This window comes from Manis javanica, chromosome 11 (assembly GCF_040802235.1).
Source record: "Manis javanica isolate MJ-LG chromosome 11, MJ_LKY, whole genome shotgun sequence".
NCBI lineage: Eukaryota > Metazoa > Chordata > Mammalia > Pholidota > Manidae > Manis > Manis javanica.
The window spans coordinates 14,309,987-14,331,689 of record NC_133166.1 but is presented as its reverse complement, the minus strand read 5'-3'; positions in this window follow the sequence as shown (position 1 = coordinate 14,331,689).

Genomic DNA, 21,703 nt, shown 5'->3' with positions numbered 1-21,703 from the left:
TTGAAGAAGCCTATGAAAATATTCTGTTAGACCCTCAATATTGTGTCTTGTAGTATTCCACGGTGGTTTAAATAAAGAGCTATCTAAAAAGAATTAAATCACACTCACTGGGGCCAGAGGAAAGATGTTTCCCTCCAGACAGCAAAGGAGGCAAGTGCATTTCAGAAATAAATGACTTTACACAGATTCACAGGCCTCTTGAGAATGGAGTGGGCACTCCAGCTGGAAAGCTCTCAAACTAAATCAGACAGCAAAAGGTCATGACTGACAAAAAGGGAATCACTTCTAACTTCATTTTCTTCTTTTTTACATTTCTCAACCTTAGTAAGGAACTATTTCAAGCCCCTTACTTGGTGACTAACTGTTTCAAGTGTAAACTGAAGAAAGATAGGCCAAGACAATGTAATGGTTCAGAAATTTTAGTAAACACATACTTGGCTTCAATACTGGCACTCTTAATTAACTAATTTAAAAGTATTTTATTTGAAAACTGTACAGGAAAAAAGAAAACACCCAAAAGCACATTATTTGCTGGTTCTAATATCTATCAGGATTCATAGATGAATTTCATATGGCAGAGGCTCTCAAAAGGGAAGTTTCATGGATATGGAAAATTCTAGACACAGTTTTTCTAATTTATGTTGACCTAATTAACCACTTAGAAATCATTGCTTGTCTAGTCCATATCAGACAAAATCTTATTTATTGATAAAATGTTGAGTCTCAGAGAAGCACAGAGACAGCAAGTGGAAGGATATATATTCAACCCAACTTCTTCCAGCTGCCAATTCTCCTTTTCTGGATGTTTCCAGCAGTACATTACTTATTTTTAAGTCTGTATTTCTTCAATTAGGCACACTAACTGCTTCTTTTGAAGAAATGTATTTTTACCAGGTTTCCAGAAGACATCCTTATGAAAGATGTTTGTTATATTCAGAGATGTTCTTAGTCCTGCATCCAATTATTTATTGTTGCAAAAGCTACTTTAACCTTAGTAAATAAATCTCTTCTAAAAATAAATTTAAAGTCAAAGGAATATGAATATGAAATGATATTGTTAAAGATTCCAAATGGAAAACTATCAAAGTTAGAAAAAATATTAAATTTTTATCCATCCATTTTAACCCTGCATTCAAAATGCAATTATAAATTGTTCCATTAAAATGAATGTTTTACTCTTACTCTCTTCCAAAGTACAAAATGAAAAGTATGAACTAAAAATTAATTCAGCTGAAAAGTCATCACTTCTATTTGGATTTCTCACTTATAAATGATAGATTTTCAATGGTAAAGTGGATTGCCCTATAATCTTTCGATTGGAAAGCAATATCATTTGAATTCTAGGCACGTTTTCTAGAACCACTTAGATTTTCATGAAATTAATATTGAAAAAATTAAAATTGGACTAAAAAAGAAATCCAAGTTTTCCTGTTTATTTTGATATTAGAATGAAATTTGATGGGTGCTTTAATCTTCCACAGCAGGAGGCCTTTACTACATAGCTCTGAACATACTTGGGGCAGAGTGGAGATTAAGAATATGAGTTCTAAAAACAGCAGCGGAATTACAGAACCCAAAAATGGACTAACAGGTACCAAAGGGAAAGGAACTGGGGAGGATGGGTGGGCAGGGAGGGATAAGGGGGGGAAGAAGAAGGGGGTATTAAGATTAGCATGCATGGGGGGGAGGAAGAAAGGGGAGGGTGGGCTGCACAACACAGAGAGGACAAGTAGGGATTCTACAACATTTTGCTAAGCTGATGGACAGTAACCATAATGTGGTTGTTAGGGGGGACCTGATATAGGGGAGAGTGTAGTAAACATAGTACTCTTCATGTAAGTGTAGATTAAAGATAAAGAAAGAAAGAAAGAAAGAAAGAAAGAAAGAAAGAAAGAAAAAGAAAGAAAGAAAGAAAGAAAGAAAGAAAGAAAGAAAGAAAGAAAGAAAGAAAGAAAGAAAGAAAGAAAGAAAGAAAGAAAGAAAGAAAGAAAGAAAGAAAGAAAGAAAGAAAGAAAGAAAGAAAGAAAGAAAGAAAGAAAGAAAGAAAGAAAGAAAGAAAGAAAGAAAGAAAGAAAGAAAGAAAGAAAAGAGGGATTACTCCTTGATAGGATAAAACTATTGGTAAATCAAAGATCAACGCATGCTTTAAATATCCTTAATGTTGATCACTTAAAGGGTGTCAGATGATCAGCTATGGAGGTACTCTTTTCTGATAATATTCCTTTCTCTTTATAAAAAAAAAAAAAAGTAGTCCCTGTGTGCTGACCTCCAATGAGTTCTGCACAGTGGTATAGAGGGCGTGTCAAAGTGCAGGCAAAGGGTCTGTTTGTTTCTATGCAGAAGATCAAGGCCTATCTTGGATACCCAGAAAATGAACTAAGATACGATATGAGGAGGAGCTTCCGGCATCAGCACTCTCTGGAGGACTCGTGCCGGGGGATGATCATCAAAAAGCCTCCACAGGGATCCGGGTGATGCTGCGGTTGTGGCTGCGTCCACCCCACCATTTCCTGGACTTGCCATTGGAATGAGGAGGGAGATGTCTAGGCTGGCATGTGCATACAGTGAGACAACGAATTTGACCGGATCTGTACTGTTAGAACTCAACCAGGAGTTGGGAGGGGTGCAAGTTGTAGCACTCCAAAATCTTATGACTATAGACTATCTACGGTTAAAAGAACATATGGGATGTGAACAGATCCCAGAAATGGGCTGCTTTAATTTGTCTGATTTTTCTCAGACTGTTCAAGTACAGTTGGACAATATCCATCATATCATAGACAAATTTTCACAAATGCTTAGGGTGCCTAAATGGTTTTCTTGGCTTCAATGGAGATGGATGGTAATTATAGATTTGCTTTGTTTATGTCACCGTATTTCTATTATGTTAATATGTGTGTGCAAATTAGTTAGTAGTTTAAAACCTATACATGCTTAAGGTACTCTACAAGAAGATATGTCAAAGAAATAATCAATCCTCCCATGTTTTCTTCCATATGCTACCTCTGTAGCTTTTCTTCTTCCTTCCTAATTACAACCCTTAAATAGAATTCGTGCCTCATATCGAATTTACCGAGTATCATAATTCCTCCAGGTGGTAAAGATACCTCGAGACAAGTGCTGGGCATAGAAGCCACGGGGCATAAATCTGCAAAGAAGTAAAAAGCTAACCTTTTCAAACAATATGGCTTCTCTCTCACTTACCAACTTTACATTTCCCTGTATGGCCCCGGAAGATGACTGGTCAGCAAGAGACGGGTAAGATTCCTCAAGGGAGGAACAACCTAAGACAGGCACAGTCGCAGGGGGGCCATCAGGTGAGAAATTGGGGATCAACAGAGGTGAGGCTCAGAACCTCATCCCCCCTGCTTTGAGAGAAATCTTCTGCATCCGTGGATGTTTTGCTGCCCTTGTCTAGCTTGGATTAATACTTAGTCCATAGGCACACACCTGATCATCTACATTTGCCCTCTTACAGCACTAAACTATGTTTTCTACCTTTATCTTGCATCTATCTACCACTTCAGCATTTTATTAAAAATAAAAATAATAATAATAATAATAAAGGGAGAAATGTGGGATCAACATATAAATCAAGTATAAAAATCAAACGAATATTCATATTTGACCTGATTGTTTATAGTTTATAATGTGTGATCAAAACCAAAAGTTTCTGTGATGAATGCCCTTGTACTGTTCACCATGTAAGAATTTATTCACTATGTAAGAATTCGTTCACCATGTAAGAACTTGTTCGTTATGCTTCAGAAGATTGGAGACTGACGAGAATTAGGCTTGAGATGAATTAATGATTGTACATTGAGCATTGACCCCCCTATACTGAATTTTATTGTTGTTAACAACCATTTGATCAATAAATATGAGAGATGCCCTCTCAAAAAAAAAAAAAAAGAATATGAGTTCTAGTCTCTGATTCCTAGGGTTTGAATCCAATTACACCACTTTCTGAATGCCTGACTTTTGCAGGAAGTTACTTAATCACTATGTGCCTCACTTTCCCAATATTTAAAACAGAGATAGTTATAATAGTACCTATCAACATAAGATTAAAAATGGTAATCAATTATTTTTAAGTACAATTTTCAAAATATTATATATAATATAATCTGCCTGTCACCTCATCACTCAGGTTAAGTCCTTAATAAAAAGTTCCTGGAGATTGCATTCATCTGGAAATCCGATATTCTGATACCCATATCCTTATTTCTCTGCAACAATGAAGACATTTCTTCATTCATTCAGGAAATATGAATGAAGCCTGGATTAAATGATGAGAATATAATGTTAAACAAAATGCAGTTCCTGACCTCAGAGAGTTTATAAATCGTATAGAATGACAGACCAGAGGCAATGACACTGTTTGTGACCTTTTCTTTCTCTGTTTACAAAATAAAGGATTGATCTTAGTTCTCTTTCCCTTCTAAAGGAAGGGCTAAATTTAATGAACTAAGTTTATGTGTAAATAACAGTTCATTGTTACTTTGTCTATCATGCAACTAACCTCTGATTATAAATGTAAGCATAGCGTCCAAATGTTTTCAAAGTTATATCTTTGTATTACTAGGAAGAAATTATCATCTCTAAAGAATTTTGTTCGATGTTTTTTTTGTTTTTAATCCCAATAATTGAAATTTAATTAGATCTACCATTAAAATAAAGTTTTAAAAAGCTATGCACTTATACAAAAGAATAAATTCCACAGTTTAAATGAAGATATGATACAGTACAAAACTATCATGTTAGTGGCAAAATTGAGTATGTATTGAAGTTGGAAATACTGGGCTTAACAAGACTAGTTATAAGACTATTGCAAAGCCAAAAATGAAAATAACAAAAAATCGATTACCAGCATGGCAATAGGGTTAGAATAAGGTGGACACATTTGAAATATACTAGAAAATGTTGACCAGATTCAGAAATTGACTGAATGAGAATGGTTCAGACAAGGAAACTTTAGAGGATTAATTTCCAGTATTTTACCTAAATACATGCCTATAATTCATGGATTATACATTTTTTCAGCAATGGGAACTGTTTATTTCAAATATGCATTATAGAAGTTTTGCACAAAGTTATATAGGCATTTAGGGTCTATAGGTAGCAAGAAAAGTGTAAATAAAGATATCAATAAAGAACTATTTTTTACTCAAGGGAATTTGGGGGGTTGATGACATAAACTGTTTTTAATGAAGTAGATACAACAAAAGCCCTGGGACATGCTAGGAGAACCAAAATAACAAAAATCAAATAAGCTTTGGTCCATCCTTGTAGAGCCTAAAAGAATCTAAGCAAAGACACTGCCTGAGTGTTGAGCTCTGTGTTCTAGGGGTTCAACCTCCTAGTGGTGAACAGAGGAATTTAGTATAGTCCCTAGCACGTAAGTGATGCTTGGTATAGTTTATTGACTGAAAGAACAAATATTCGGTAAGGTCTGAGTTAGACTAGAGAGATTGAGCTTAGTTGTAGCTACCAATAGAGGGAATAGAGGTTTCTCAGGAGACAGAAAGCAGATCAAAACAAATGTATCAGAGGGATCAAAGATATTCCCAAATAGTTTGAGCTTCAAGGCATGAACCCAAATCAAGTGAGATACTGAACTGAGAGAAAGGGACTGCACAGAAACCTGGTGAGACAGCTGGGCTTTTACACAAAGGTCCTTAGCACCTTCTTAACCCCCAACATATAGATCGCCCTGAAGGAAAAAGATTTTCTCACCCTACTCCACTGTCAAACAGAAAAAAAAATTCTTCAATATGGCTATGTTTGGGTTTTAGTTACTTGGGGCCTGAAAAGGAAGGAGACTCTGGGTAGCAGGTAAGCACTGCTATAAACTGTTAGGGGCTGGAGTAGACAGATGATGACACACACAGGGGTCCTATGAGTTCACTCTTCTCTTAACGGCATTTTGTGAGGGGGGGATGCAATTTTCTCAAAACTCTACGGGAACAGTATCTGAAAGAAAGGGAAGAGCTGTAAAAAAAAAAAAAATACCTTGAATATCCTTACTAAAAGTCAGGTTTCTAAAGGGATTCTGTCTTTAAGCCCTTAGGAATGTTTGGTAGCCTGTGACTGACTATCAGATAAGTGAGAATCTGAAAGGAGGAATGAAAACAGCGCAGCAGCAGAGACCAGCTTGGTGTGGGACAGCAGAGTGTTCACCCATCACTCACCATCTTCTCCAAAATAGAAACAGAGGAACAAATAACTTAAGAAATACAACTTCTGCTTTAAGATGATAGGATTTAAGTAAATCTTTATATTGTTTAATTCCCATTGTCTTTTTAATTTATAGTATAATTTAGAAAATATATATATACAAAAAAATAAATGACCATAAAAATAAATACTTATCTACATATTCCCACTATATAGAAATAACAGCTGTTAAGATATTGGTTTCAATCCTTCTAGATAGACATTAAAAATAGTATAAGTTAGGGGGTGGAGCCAAGATGGCGGCATGAGTAGAACAGAGAAACTCTCCTCCCAAAACCACATAGAATTATGAAAATATGACAAAGACAACTTCCTAAAATAGAGACCAGAGGACACAGGACAACATCTAGACCACATCCACACCTGCGAGAACCCAGCGCCTCGCAAAGGGGGTAAGATACAAGCCCCGGCCCGGCGGGACCCGAGCGCCCCTCCCCCCGGCTCCCGGTGGGTGGAAAGAAACCGGAGCGGTATTTTTCTTTTTTTTTGGCAAGTGCTTTTTGGATGCCTTAAAGGGAGAGGGACCCCAATACTAGGGAAACAGGGCAGCAAGACTGGTGAGCAGGTGCCTGAGACCGGCGCCAGAGGACAAAGAAGATCACACATTTGTCCCTTTTTTTTGGCGAGTGATTTTTGGAAGCCTTAAAGGGACGTGGACCCCAATACTAGGGAAACAGGGCAGCAAGACCGGTGAGTGGGTGCCTGAGATCGGGACCTGAGGACAAAGAAAATCGCGGGTTTCTCCCTTTTTTTTATTGCCGAGTGTTTTTTGGAAGGCTTAAAGGGACAGGGACCCCAATACTAGGGAAACAAGGCAGCAAGACCGGTGAGCAGGTGCCTGTGACCCACACCTGAGGACAAAGAAAATCGCGCGTTTTCTTCCTTTTTTTTTTTTTTTCCTCTTTCCTTGTTGCTGTTGTTGTTTAGATTTGGAGAGTACTTTTTGGAAGTCTTAAAGGGGCAGGACAGGACACTTCGCCCAGAGGCAGGGAATCTGGGGATCTCTGGGCACTCTAACCCCCTGGGCAACAGGGAGCACAGAGGCCCATTACAGAGATAAATAGCCTCCCAGTTGCTCCCCATCCAACCGGGCTCCACCATTTTGGAGGAGCAGCCCCAGACAGGCCACGCCCACTGCAAAACGGATATAAACTCCACAGTAACCGGGCAGGGAGCAGAAGCCCAGTCTGTGCACATCTGGCAAGCATAAGCCACTAGAGGTCGCTATTCTCCCAGGAGAGGAAGGCCACAAACCAACAAGAACGAAAGCTCTTCCAGCTGTCACTCGTACCAGCTCTGCAAACTATCTCTATCACCATGAAAAGGCAAAACTAAAGGCAGACAAAGATCACAGAGACAACACCTGAGAAGGAGACAGACCTAACCAGTCCTCCTGAAAAAGAATTCAAAATAAAAATCATGAACATGCTGACAGAGATGCAGAGAAAAATGCAAGAGCTATGGGATGAAGACCGGAGGGAGATCACAGATGTCAGGAAGGAGATCACAGAAGTGAAACAATCCCTGGAAGGATTTATAAGCAGAATGGATAAGATGCAAGAGCCCATTGAAGGAATAGAAACCAGAGAACAGGAATGTATAGAAGCTGACATAGAGAGAGTAAAAGGATCTCCAAGAATGAAACAACACTAAGAGAACTATGTGACCAATACAAAAGGAATAATATTCGTATTATAGGGGTACCAGAAGAAGAAGAAAGAGGAAAAGGGATAGAAAGTCTCTTTGAAGAAATAATTGCTGAAAACTTCCCCAAACTGGGGGAGGAAATAATCGAACAAACCACGGAAATACACAGAACCCCCAACAGAAAGGATCCAAGAAGGACAACACCAAGACACATAATAATTAAAATGACAAGGATCAAGGACATGGAAAGAGTTTTAAAGGCAGCTAGAGAGAAAAAGGTCACCTATAAAGGAAAACCCATCAGGCTAACATCAGACTTCTCGACAGAAACCCTACAGGCCAGAAGAGAATGGCATGATATATTTAATGCAATGAAACAGAAGGGCCTTGAACCAAGGATACTGTATCCAGCACGACTATCATTTAAATATGATGTTTGGATTAAACAATTCCGAGACATGCAAAAGCTGAGGGAATTTGCTTCCCACAAACCACCTCTACAGGGTATCTTACAGGGAATGCTCTAGATGGGAGCACTACTAAAAAGAGCACAGAACAAAACATACAACATATGAAGAATGGAGGAGGAGGAATAAGAAGGGAGAGAAGAAAAGAATCTCCAGACAGTGTATATAACACCTCAATAAGTGAGCTAAGTAAGGCAGTAAGATACTAAAGAAGCTAACCTTAAACCTTTGGTAACCACGAAACTAAAGCCTGCAATGGCAATTAAGTACATATCTCTCAATAGTCACCCTAAATGTAAATGGACTAAATGCACCAATCAAAAGACACAGAGTAATAGAATGGATAAAAAAGTAAGACCCATCTATATGCTGCTTATAAGAAACTCACCTCAAACCCAAAGACAAGCACAGACTAAAAGTCAAAGGATGGAAAAACATATTTCAGGCAAACAACACTGAGAAGAAAGCAGGGCTTGCAGTACTAATATCAGACAAAATAGACTTCAAAACAAAGAAAGTAACAAGACACAAAGAAGGACACTGCATAATGATAAAGGGCTCAGTCCAGCAAGAGGATATAACCATTCTAAATATATATGCACCCAACACAGGAGCACCAGCATCTGTGAAACAAATACTAACAGAACTAAAGAGGGAAATAGACTGCAATGCATTCATCTTTGGAGACTTCAACACACAACTCACCCCAAAGGATAGATCCACTGGGCAGAAAATAAGTAAGGACACAGAGGCACTGAACAACACAGTGGAGCAGATGGACCTAATAGACATCTATAGAACTCTACATCCAAAAGCAACAGGATATACATTCTTCTCAAGTGCACATGGAACATTCTCCAGAATAGACCACATACTAGCTCACAAAAATAGCCTCAGTAAATTCCAAAATATTGAAATTCTACCAACCAATTTTTCAGACCACAAAGGTATAAAAGTAGAAATAAATTCTACAAAGAAAACAAAAAGGCTCACAAACACATGGAGGCTTAACAACATGCTTCTAAATAATCAATGGATCAATGAACAAATCAAAATAGAGATCAAGGAATATATAGAAACAAATGACAACAACAACACAAAGCCCCAACTTCTGTGGGATGCAGCGAAAGCAGTCTTAAGAGGAAAGTATATAGCAATCCAGGCACACCTGAAGAAGGAAGAACAATCCCAAATGAATAGTCTAACATCACAACTATTGAAACTGGAAAAAGAAGAACAAATGAGGCCTAAAGTCAGCACAAGGAGGGACATAATAAAGATCAGAGAAGAAATAAACAAAATTGAGAAGAATAAGACAATAGCAAAAATCAATGAAACCAAGAGCTGGTTCTTTGAGAAAATAAACAAAATAGATAAGCCTCTAGCCAAACTTATTAAGAGAAAAAGAGAATCAACACAGATCAACATAATCAGAAATAAGAATGGAAAGAACTCGACAGACCCCACAGAAATACAAAGAATTATTAAAGACTACTATGAAAATCTATATGCCAACAAGCTGGAAAACATAGAAGAAATGGACAACTTCCTAGAAAAATACAACCTCCCTAGACTGACCAAGGAAGAAACACAAAAGTTAAACAAACCAATTACGAGCAAAGAAATTGAAACAGTAATCAAAAAACTACCCAAGAAGAAAAACCCGGGGCCGGACAGATTTACCTCGGAATTTTATCAGACACACAGAGAAGACATAATACCCAATCTCTTTAAAGTGTTCCAAAAAATAGAAGAAGAGGGAATACTCCCAAACTCATTCTATGAAGCCAACATCACCCTAATACCAAAACTAGGCAAAGACCCCACCAAAAAAAAAATTACAGACCAATATCCCTGATGAATGTAGATGCAAAAATACTCAATAAAATATTAGCAAACAGAATTCAACAGTATATCAAAAGGATTATACACCATGACCAAGTGGGATTCATCCCAGGGATGCAAGGATGGTACAACATTCGAAAATCCATCAACATCATCCATCACATCAACAAAAAGAAAGACAAAAACCACATGATCATCTCCATAGATGCTGAAAAAGCATTTGACAAAATTCAACATCCATTCATGATAAAAACTCTCAGCAAAATGGGAATAGAGGGCAAGTACCTCAACATAATAAAGGCCATATATGATAAACCCACAGCCAGCATTATACTGAAAAGCAAGAAGCTGAAAGCATTTCCTCTGAGATCAGGAACCAGACAGGGATGCCCACTCTCCCCACTGTTATTTAACATAGTACTGGAGGTCCTAGCCACGGCAATCAGACAAAACAAGGAAATACAAGGAATCCAGATTGGTAAAGAAGAAGTTAAACTGTCACTATTTGTAGATGATATGATACTGCACATAAAAAACCCTAAAGACTCCACTCCAAAACTACTAGAACTGATATCAGAATACAGCAAATTTGCAGGATACAAAATTAACACACAGAAATCTGTAGTTTTCCTATACACTAACAATGAACCAATAGAAAGAGAAATTAGGAAAACAATTCCATTCACAATTGCATCAAAAAAAATAAAATACCTAGGAATAAACCTAACCAAAGAAGTGAAAGACTTATACTCTGAAAACAACAAGTCACTCTTAAGAGAAATTAAAGGGGACACTAACAAATGGAAACTCATACCCTGCTCATGGCTAAGAAGAATTAATATCACCAAAATGGCCATCCTGCCCAAAGCAATATACAGATTTGATGCAATCCCTATCAAATTACCAGCAACATTCTTCAATGAATTGGAACAAATAATTCAAAAATTCATATGGAAACACCAAAGACCCCAAATAGCCAAAGCAATCCTGAGAAAGAAGAATAAAGTAGGGGGATCTCACTCCCCAACTTCAAGCTCTACTACAAAGCCATAGAAATCAAGACAATTTGGTACTGGCACAAGAACAGAGCCACAGACCAGTGGAACAGGTTAGAGACTCCTGAAATTAACCCAAACATATATGGCCAATTAATATTTGATAAAGGAGCCATGGACATACAATGGCAAAATGACAGTCTCTTCAACAGATGGTGCTGGCAAAACTGGACAGCTACATGTAGGAGAATGAAACTGGACCCTTGTTTAACCCCATATACAAAGGTAAACTCAAAATGGATCAAAGACCTGAATGTAAGTCATGAAACCATTAAACTCTTGGAAAAAAACATAGGCAAAAACCTCTTAGACATAAACATGAGTGACCTCTTCTTGAACATATCTCCCCAGGCAAGGAAAACAACAGCAAAAATGAGCAAGTGGGACTACATTAAGCTGAAAAGTTTCTGTACAGCAAAAGACACCATCAATAGAACAAAAAGGAACCCTACAATATGGGAGAATATATTTGAAAATGACAGATCCGATAAAGGCTTGACGTCCAGAATATATAAAGAGCTCACACGCCTCAACAAACAAAAAACAAATAACCCAATTAAAAAATGGGCAGAGGAACTGAACAGACAGTTCTCTAAAAAAGAAATACAGATGCCCAACAGACACATGAAAAGATGCTCCACATTGCTAATTATCAGAGAAATGCAAATTAATACTACAATGAGGTATCACCTCACACCAGTAAGGATAGCTGCCATCAAAAGACAAACAACAACAAATGTTGGTGAGGCTGTGGAGAAAGGGGAACCCTCCTACACTGCTGGTGGGAATGTAAACTAGTTTAACCATTGTGGAAAGCAGTATGGAGGTTCATCAAAATGCTCAAAACAGACCTACCATTTGACCCAGGAATTCCACTCCTAGGAATTTACCCTAAGAACGCAGGAATCAAATTTGAGAAAGACAGATGCACCCCTATGTTTATCGCAGCACTATTTACAATAGCTAAGAATTGGAAGCAACCTAAATGTCCATCAGTATATGAATGGATAAAGAAGATGTGGTACATATACACAATGGAATACTACTCAGCCATAAGAAGTGGAAAAATCCTACCATTTGCAGCAACATGGATGGAGCTGGAGAGTATTATGCCCAGTGAAATAAGTCAAGTGGAGAAAGAGAAATACCAAATGATTTCACTCATCTGAGGAGTATAAGAACAAAGGAAAAACTGAAGGAACAAAACAGCAGCGGAATTACAGAACCCATAAATGGACTAACAGGTACCAAAGAGAAAGGAACTGGGGAGGATGGGTGGGCAGGGAGGATAAGGGGGGGGAGAAGAAGGGGGATATTAAGATTAGCATGCATAGTGGGGGGAGGGAGAAAGGGGAGGGAGGGCTGTACAACACAGAGAGGACAAGTAGTGATTCTACATTTTGCTATGATGATGGACAGTGACCGTAATGTGGTTTTTAGGGGGGACCTGATACAGGGGAGAGCATAGTAAACATAGTATTCTTCATGTAAGTGTAGACTAAAGATTAAAAAAAAAAATCAGTTCCTGTGTGCTGACCTCCAATGAGTTCTACACAGTGGTATAGAAGGCATGTCATAGTGTGGGCAAAGGGTCTGTTTGTTTCTATGCAGAAGATCAAGGCCTAGCTTGGCTACCCAGAAAATGAACTAAGATACAATATGAGGAGGAGCTTCCGGCATCAGCACTCTCTGGAGGACTCGTGCTGGGGGATGAGCATCAAAAAGCCTCCACAGGGATCCAGGCGATGCTGCAGTTGTGGCTGCGTCCACCCCACCGTTTCCTGGACTTGCCATTGGAATGAGGAGGGAGATGTCTAGGCTGGCATATGCATACAGTGAGACAACGAATTTGACCGGATCTGTACTGTTGGAACTCAATCAGGAGTTGGGAGGGGTGCAAGTTGTAGCACTCCAAAATCTTATGACTATAGACTATCTACGGTTAAAAGAACATATGGGATGTGAACGGATCCCAGAAATGGGCTGCTTTAATTTGTCTGATTTTCTCAGACTGTTCAAGTACAGTTGGACAATATCCATCATATCATAGACAAATTTTCACAAATGCTTAGGGTGCCTAAATGGTTTTCTTGGCTTCAATGGAGATGGATGGTAATTATAGATTTGCTTTGTTTATGTCACCGTATTTCTATTATGTTAATATGTGTGTGCAAATTAGTTAGTAGTTTAAAACCTATACATGCTTAAGGTACTCTACAAGAAGATATGTCAAAGAAATAATCAATCCTCCCATGTTTTCTTCCATATGTACCTCTATAGCTTTTCTTCTTCCTTCCTAATTACAACCCTTAAATAGAATTCGTGCCTCATATTGAATTTACCGAGTATCATAATTCCTCCAGGTGGTAAAGATACCTCGAGACAAGTGCTGGGCATAGAAGCCACAGGGCATAAATCTGCAAAGAAGTAAAAAGCTAACCTTTTCAAACAATATGGCTTCTCTCTCACTTACCAACTTTACATTTCCCTATATGGCCCTGGAAGATGACTGGTTAGCCAGAGATGGGTAAGATTCCTCAAGGGAGGAACAACCTAAGACAGGCACAGTCGCAGGAGGGCCATCAGGTGAGAAATTGGGGAACAACAGTGGTGAAGCTTAGAACCTCACCCCCCCCCCCCCCGTGTTGAGAGATAGCTTCTGCATGCATGGATGTTTTATTGCCCTTGTCTTGCTCGGATTAGCACGTAGTCTACAGGCACAGACCTGATCATCTACAATTGCTCTCTTGCTCACTTACAACACTAAACTATGTTTTCTACCTTTATCTTGCATCTACCTACCACTTCAGCAGTTTATTAAAAATAAAAATAATAATAAAGGGATAAATGTGGGATCCACATATAAATCAAGTATAAAAATCAAATGAATATTTATATTTGACCTGATTGTTTATAGTTCATAATGCGTGATCAAAACCGGAAGTTTCTGTGATGAATGCCCTTGTACTGTTCACCATGTAAGAACTTATTCACTATATAAGAATTCGTTCACCATGTAAGAACTTGTTCGTTATGCTTCAGAAGATTGAAGATTGAAGAGAACTAGGCTTGAGATGGATTAATGACTGTGCATTGAGCATTGACCCCCCTATACAGAATTTTATTGTTGTTAACAACCATTTGATCAATAAATATGAGAGATGCCCTCTCAAAAAAAAAATAGTATAAGTTAAATCATATGGCAGGTATAATTTTATATTTTTTAAACTAACTATATTGTGAATATATGTACATATCATTACATGTTTTTATTTTTTATTACATTATTATTTTAGTGTTACTTAATTTTATTCTATGAGCATATAATTTATTTAACTAGTCCTTTGTTTTTGATAATTAGCTTGGCTTTCATTTTTCCAAAGAGAGCTGCAATTAACATTCTTATTTCTAAGTCTTTGCTCATATCTGTGATTATTTCCTAAAAATAAATTGGTATAATTTAGACTTTTTGTCTCACCAATTGTTAAATAGCTATCATTTTTTTACAGATTCAAAATGCTATCTTTATAATATACTAAATTAGAACCTATGTATTTATCTATACTTTTCTGTAGGAAGCTGTGGTGTTTTAGATTTTATACCTCTCTTTAAATGTGTGGTATGGTAGCCCATGTTCTTTGCATATCTTTAAAATATATAAACTTCCCAAATACACGCAATCCAAAAAAGGTGGTTTGGAAAGTCATATACATAATTCTGAAGATAATTGATACCTTTATAAGATTAATTCTTCCCATTCATGTTCTTTATTAAATTTCAAAAGTTTTAAAATCTGACCTCTTCATATGGGTTTTAAACATTTCCTTGTGAGCCACATTGGAGATATTTTTCTGTTGTTATTAAGAGTAAGTCAAAATACTTTAAATGTATTTCCTAACTGATTATTGCTAGTATCATTAAACTCATTTAAAAGTTTTAATAACTTTAATTGAGTTTCTCACATTTCTTTTTAGGGAAATACTATTTGAAAGTCATAATTTTATCTCTTACAATGGATATACGTTACCATTTTTCTTATGTTATTACATGCAGATAATCTATTTTGAAATAACAACAAATGTAGTTTTTAAATTTTTGATTAGAAAAATTTAATCTCATTTTGGAGAAAGTATTTCACAAGATTTACATTAATTCTCTTTAGATGGTGTCATTGTGCAATTATTACCTGTAATCACAGCTTTTTATTTTCCCAGTTTTAACAGTTCATTCTTAAATATTTCAGAAATACAAAGGGACATATGAATATACCTAAAACATGTTAAAATGCTATAGTTGGCATAACTACAAAAAAAGACTGAGACATATTTGAATCCATGTTTTGATTTTTAACTTGCATCATTTTGCTGTAAATAGCAGTTTATGGTACAATGATCACACTTGGATTATCCCAACTTTGTTGCAACTCCACATCTGCCTTTTCCTAGATGGATGCTCTTTGGCATAATCTTTTCCAAATAGATATTATAAGCCCCTTATAAGTATTAGTTTCCTTCTTCTAAGTCCACAAGTACCAGAAGGCATTATTTTGATTGAAAAGAAGGACAAGGGAAATAGGGAAGTTGCATGCCATTGAAATGAACCCTTTGGCAAAGAGTGGAGGAAGGACTGGAAATGGGATAGACGTCTAAGCACAAAGACCGGTTAGCATAGCCAAGAAAGAAGTACGAAGGAACTGAAAGATGGGTTTATATGTATCCTTTTACACAAGTTGCCAATGTCAGAACACTGATTTTCAACCATATGTAACTAGAAGCTAGAGTTAGATATTACTGTGAGCTCACCTCTGACCGCATATTTATTAGATTACTTAGTTAATCTGTCCAAATCTATACCATCCTAATAATATAAAGTGAATAAAACCACATTTGGAAATATCTTTAGGATATAACTTTTTATTTGTTTATTTTTTCATTAAATAGTAACTTAGAAGTTTTAGCAGAAAATAGTTCAGTGTGGCATAAATAAGTAGAAGCAATGTATAGGGATTAATTGGTTTTATTTATTCTTTTAGGCTCTTTCTGAAACTGTTCTGCAAAATACCTTAAAATATTAAAGAAAAAAACAAACAATGATTTCCTCCTAGACTACAGCAACTACTCTCAGTGGATAACTATTCTTTAAATTTCCCCATTTCTCATGCCATATACAAATTATGTATGGCTCTTCATAATTTTTCTTAGAGCACACTTCTGCTAAAGTGATCCATTGCTCAGAAATCTTCAAAGTCTCCACTGTGACTACACAGTTAAGTCTAAACTATCCAATCTTTATTCAACTCCCTCTTTAATCTGTCCATAACCCAACTTTTCAATTTCCTTTCCCCATGTCTTTTAACTACCCTGTCACCTGACAAACATCAGTAGTTGCTGTCTACCCATCTCACCTCTATGCCTCTGCTCACACTGGAATGCTTTTCCCTTCATATTTCCAGCCCTTGAAGTCCACTCGGCTGTTTTCTCCATCACTCTCTTCCTGAGTTATTTGCTCAAAAGTAAACTTTCCCTCCACTAATTTTCACACCTTAATTTTTGTATATCACTTAGGTAATTTTGTATTTCAGCTTCAGTTTTATTTTATATCTGGTTTATCTAGCCTACAACATGTAAAATAATAAAATGAAAATGGCATGTAAATATCTTTAAGGTTCTTTGTATATCATATATGTAGGCTGGACTTGTTTAATTCTCAAAAATAAAAGTATTAAAACTGGTATAAAATTATTAAAACAACAGATAAGGAAAGTGAAACAGAAATAAGTAAAATAATCTGGCCTGTTTCATTACTCAAAATAATAAAATAAACCTGCAATGCCCAAATCTACTACCCTATAGTACTTAAGTTCTGGGAAATCAATATGAAAAGTACTGTGAAAACCTAAACGATTGTTGAATGTTAACTATTACCATTCTTATTATCTCCATTTTCTCTCCTTTTTCTCTTTATCCCCATCTACCTGTCCCCAAACCCCCATCTCCCCTTTCTCTATCGCTGCCTCCCACCACCCCTCCTCCTTCTCTTTGTCTCTCACTTTCTGTAATGCGCACCGATCTTCCAAGATCACCGTTCTGTTTACCAACCTTTATAGATTGATTTGAGTTTAAGCTCTGAGACATACATATGAAATTCCCTTTTCTTTCCCCATCTCATTTATAAACCGACCATCCCAATTCAAACTCTACTGCATACTTGGGGGAATTAGATACCCAGTTAGATTCCGATTATTACTGGAATTCTCAGAGAGACATGTCAGTTAGGTTCCATAAAGAACCTGCTCAAAGTAACAAACACTTTGTGTGAGCATGATAGTACCTTCCTTTTACAGGTTAACCTGTAAACTTACCCTGTTAACCTGTAAAGAACTATATGGTTCTTTAGTTTCTGTAATGTATCCACTTCCCATTTCTATTTCTTTCATGTAAAATCATTCTGTCACTTGGCTTCCCTTTTCTCTGGTTTCCATTTTTTCCTCCAGCTTGTCTGTTTTGTCCCCCACCTCCTTGCCACTTCTATACATCAGCCAACTTTCTTGGTCCATTCTCCGTCCTTCTTCACATTTGTTAATCTACTGGTGCCAGCCCAGGATCTGAGAAGGACTCAATATTAATGTGTTCCAACAAAGCGCTACTAAGAGCATGGTATTTTTCTGATTTCCATCACCACTTAGGTAAAGATATTTTGAAATCAGTTGAATTCAGCTATCTCCACTGATGTTAATGATTACCCCTCTTCTCAGTAGCAGACTTGTGTTATTTCTGCTGACAATATCTGAGGCCTACACATTGCCCCTCTGAATGTGAATTACTGTTTAGATGATGGGAAAATTGCCAACTTATTTTTATTCACAGGTACTGTGGAAGTAATTTGTGTGACCACTGGATGGATACCTAAAAAAAATTAACCTCAAATTCCTGTTTTGCCCTGTGTAATCTTTCAGATCTTTCATGTTTCAATCTGTAAAATGGAATTGCTAAGAACGTCTCCCTTAAAGGGTTATTGTAAAGGCTGAAATGAGATTATGTATATGAAAGCACCTAAGGCAAGGACTTGCATTTAGTTGATATTTGGTATTTTCCTAACATTTCCCTCTCTAAATCCATTTTTTCAAAAAATCATCCAAAACAAAAAAGACCCTTGAAATTCCCCAAATAAATGCATGTTTTTGGATCAGGCATTAGAATCAACAGATTTTAGAAGAACTTCCATGCTAGGTTAAGAAACTGCAACCTATTCTGTAGGCAATCTTGCCCTATTATAATTGCTTGGCTCCATCAGCAGCGGCCTTTGGAAAAGCTCACTTTCTACAAGGAGCTTTGGATCATCCATACTTTAATCATACTATCCTTAGATAAATTCATGAGGGGTAGAAGAAACTAGCAGGGCAGATGACTAACTGATACATACCAATAAGATTACTTAATACAAGCCACTATTTGAGCCTTATCCATACATTCTCAGTGATATTTTTCTTCTCTTACCCACACTTAATCTCCCTGCTTTGTATCTCCTTCCTCTACTACTTATATATTTTTATAATATAAATATTTATATTAATGGCATAAAAATATATCATAAAAATATATATACTTTATATGATATACAAAATATATATCTTTTATCCCTTCCCTATGTTGGGCCATCTATTGCTATATTAGGACATTGTTTAAGCCTGCAAGCCATTCTGAGGTCCCTTGCCTTGTATATATACATATATATAATATATATAATACATATATATATATAAATGATAAGAATGAATACAAGTGTTTATTGAATTCTTTCTGGTGTCAGGCAGAGCTGAGCTCTGTATGCCCCATAATATTTTGTACTTCATAACAACTTGTGAAGCAGCTGTGACTATTATTCCCAGTTTACATTTGCAATAACTGAGGCAAAGAAAGATGCACCAACTTTCCTAAGAAACAGAACTTGGTGTGATGACATGAGTTGCTATTCTACCTAGAACCCCTCAGTGAATGTTTATTGAATAAATACCCAGATCCTTGTCATTCTTTGTGGTCCAGGTCAAACTCACTTCTAAAAAGCACCTTCTGTTCTACCCCATGTGGAATAAATTTGTTTCTCTGAACTTTCAAAACCTTTATCTCTATGTTTATTTTCTGCCTTACAGGTAATGAGCTATTAATTTACTTTCATTCAATGGCCAAGTCTGTAGGAAAGTATAAATTTCTTAGAATAATGTCTGGATTTTAGGTCTTATATTTATATCAAGTGAATTAGTGGATAAACACAAATTTACACAAATAGATTTATCATAGCAGCATACAAGTTAACTGTCAACAATCTAAAAATTAACTCAAGGAATTTGTATATATAAACTGTATGCAGTACGGTATGTGTCTAACATTTTAATAGAGAATTTTGTACCATGCTTATGGAATTCATTCATATTCAATAGGAGACATAAAAATTATAATTAAGGAATGGCATGGATTCTGAATTAACAAGTGCTTTTTACTTCTGTACTGGCCTGAAGGAACTTTACTTGCATTCAGGATCTTCCCTCCATCGTTAGATACTCCATTGCACCTAACATAAGCTCTCTATACAATAGGTTCTTAGTAAACGAACAAATGAATATCATGAATGCTTATAATAATGCTATTACTAAATAAGTCAGAAAGTTCCATTTTCTTAACACAGCTTTCCTTAACCTTCCTTGACTTCCAAAGAAGGAAATATATTCATTTTCCAAGGATTTTTCCAATCTGTAAAAGCAAACACCTAGAGTTACATTGTTTTTGGCATTTACTATAAAAATCAAGATCCTTCCACATGAGTAAATACACTTGCAAGACTAAAGACACTAAAAACATGCCTATTATTGCTATTGGTATGTATATGCAGTAGGGTATGTGATGCCCTAGAGTAGGAGATGAGAGACTTAGTTTCTAGTTCAAGTTCTTGCTTTTCCACAAACCAGCTGTCTGCTCTTGTGAGACTAATTTAACCTAGTTTTCTTCTTTGCTAATTTATTGACTTGAGCACAATGATTCTAAGATGGCTTTCAACTCCAATATTTCTTAGTAATCCATAGTATGAATGATGTTATGACAGAAGCAGAAATGATTGGTTTGGGTTGTACTAACTTTTCTGCTCTTTTTCCTTTTAAGTGCGGCCAAATGCTGAATCCAAAGTAAAAAATACACATTCTGACCACGAATATAAATTCATGTTTTCAGGTGATTCAAGGACTTTCTAAAAATTATTCCATGAAATAATACCAGATATCTCTCTTGATTCTTTACATGGAAGGTAAGAAGCTTGGTTCCTGTTTATCACTAACACACTTGGTACCTTGGAGAAAATACATAACCTCTGTGAGTTTCCATAAAAGGAGAGTATTTAACTTATTTAACACCAACATGATTTTCAAAACTGTGATTCAGAATACTTATATCTTTTCATGTTTTCATGACACCCCTTTTCATGTTTTATGTATCTGTCTTGATGCTTTAGATAGCTATTGATGTTTTTAGATGTCTCTCTTATCTTTTTACATTGAAAATATGCTCCAGTGACAGCACTGATACATACATATTTCATATGAATGATACTGGAAATAGAATAACCACCCCCCCAAAAAATAGCAATGTTCCTTATAAATGCAATGTTGACATCTTAAATTTTTATATAATATAAATAAATATATTTTTTTGTTTCTACTATGTGCTAAATCAACCGCTGAAGCTACAACAGTGAACATGGCACAAGAATGTATCAGCTAGTAGGTAACAGAGATGATATGCAGATAAGGGTACAATACCCTACAAAGAATGTACGACAATAAAATATACAGGGTGTGATGGGGGTACATAAAGAAGGAAGCCATTCACTAAAGTGGGGATATCCAGGAAAGGCTTCTCTGGGGGATGCCATAACTAAGCCCAGGTTTGAAGAACTGTCCAAGGCAAGGAGGATGCAGAGGACATTATAAGCCAACAGACAATCTAAATAAGGGTCTGGAAGTGGCAGAGCTTGACAGACGCTACAAATGATACCTGATATTTGGTATGAATAGTTTGAAAGAGACCATGGTAAGAGGCAAGGCAAGAAGGGTTAATAATAGGCCTTGTGATAGCAAATAGCCTTGTAATACCCACTTATGAAAATCAGACTTTCTCCTGATTGTATCAGGCATCCATTATTTGGAAACTGGTTGTCAGAAGCAAGTGTAAAGGGGAACAGATACGAAAAACAGTAACTCAGTGGTACAGACATGAATATATAGAGAATCTAAAATGGCCTAAGGAAGTCTGGATTATAGAATATTTTAAATTTCTTCCCTCTGGTTCAATCTGAAATTAAGCACAAAGTTCTTCCGGAATATTTCAAGACTTAAGATTTTTCAGTCGTATTTTAATGATACATAATAAATAATATAATCAATGAACTGGAAGAGAAGAAGACTGC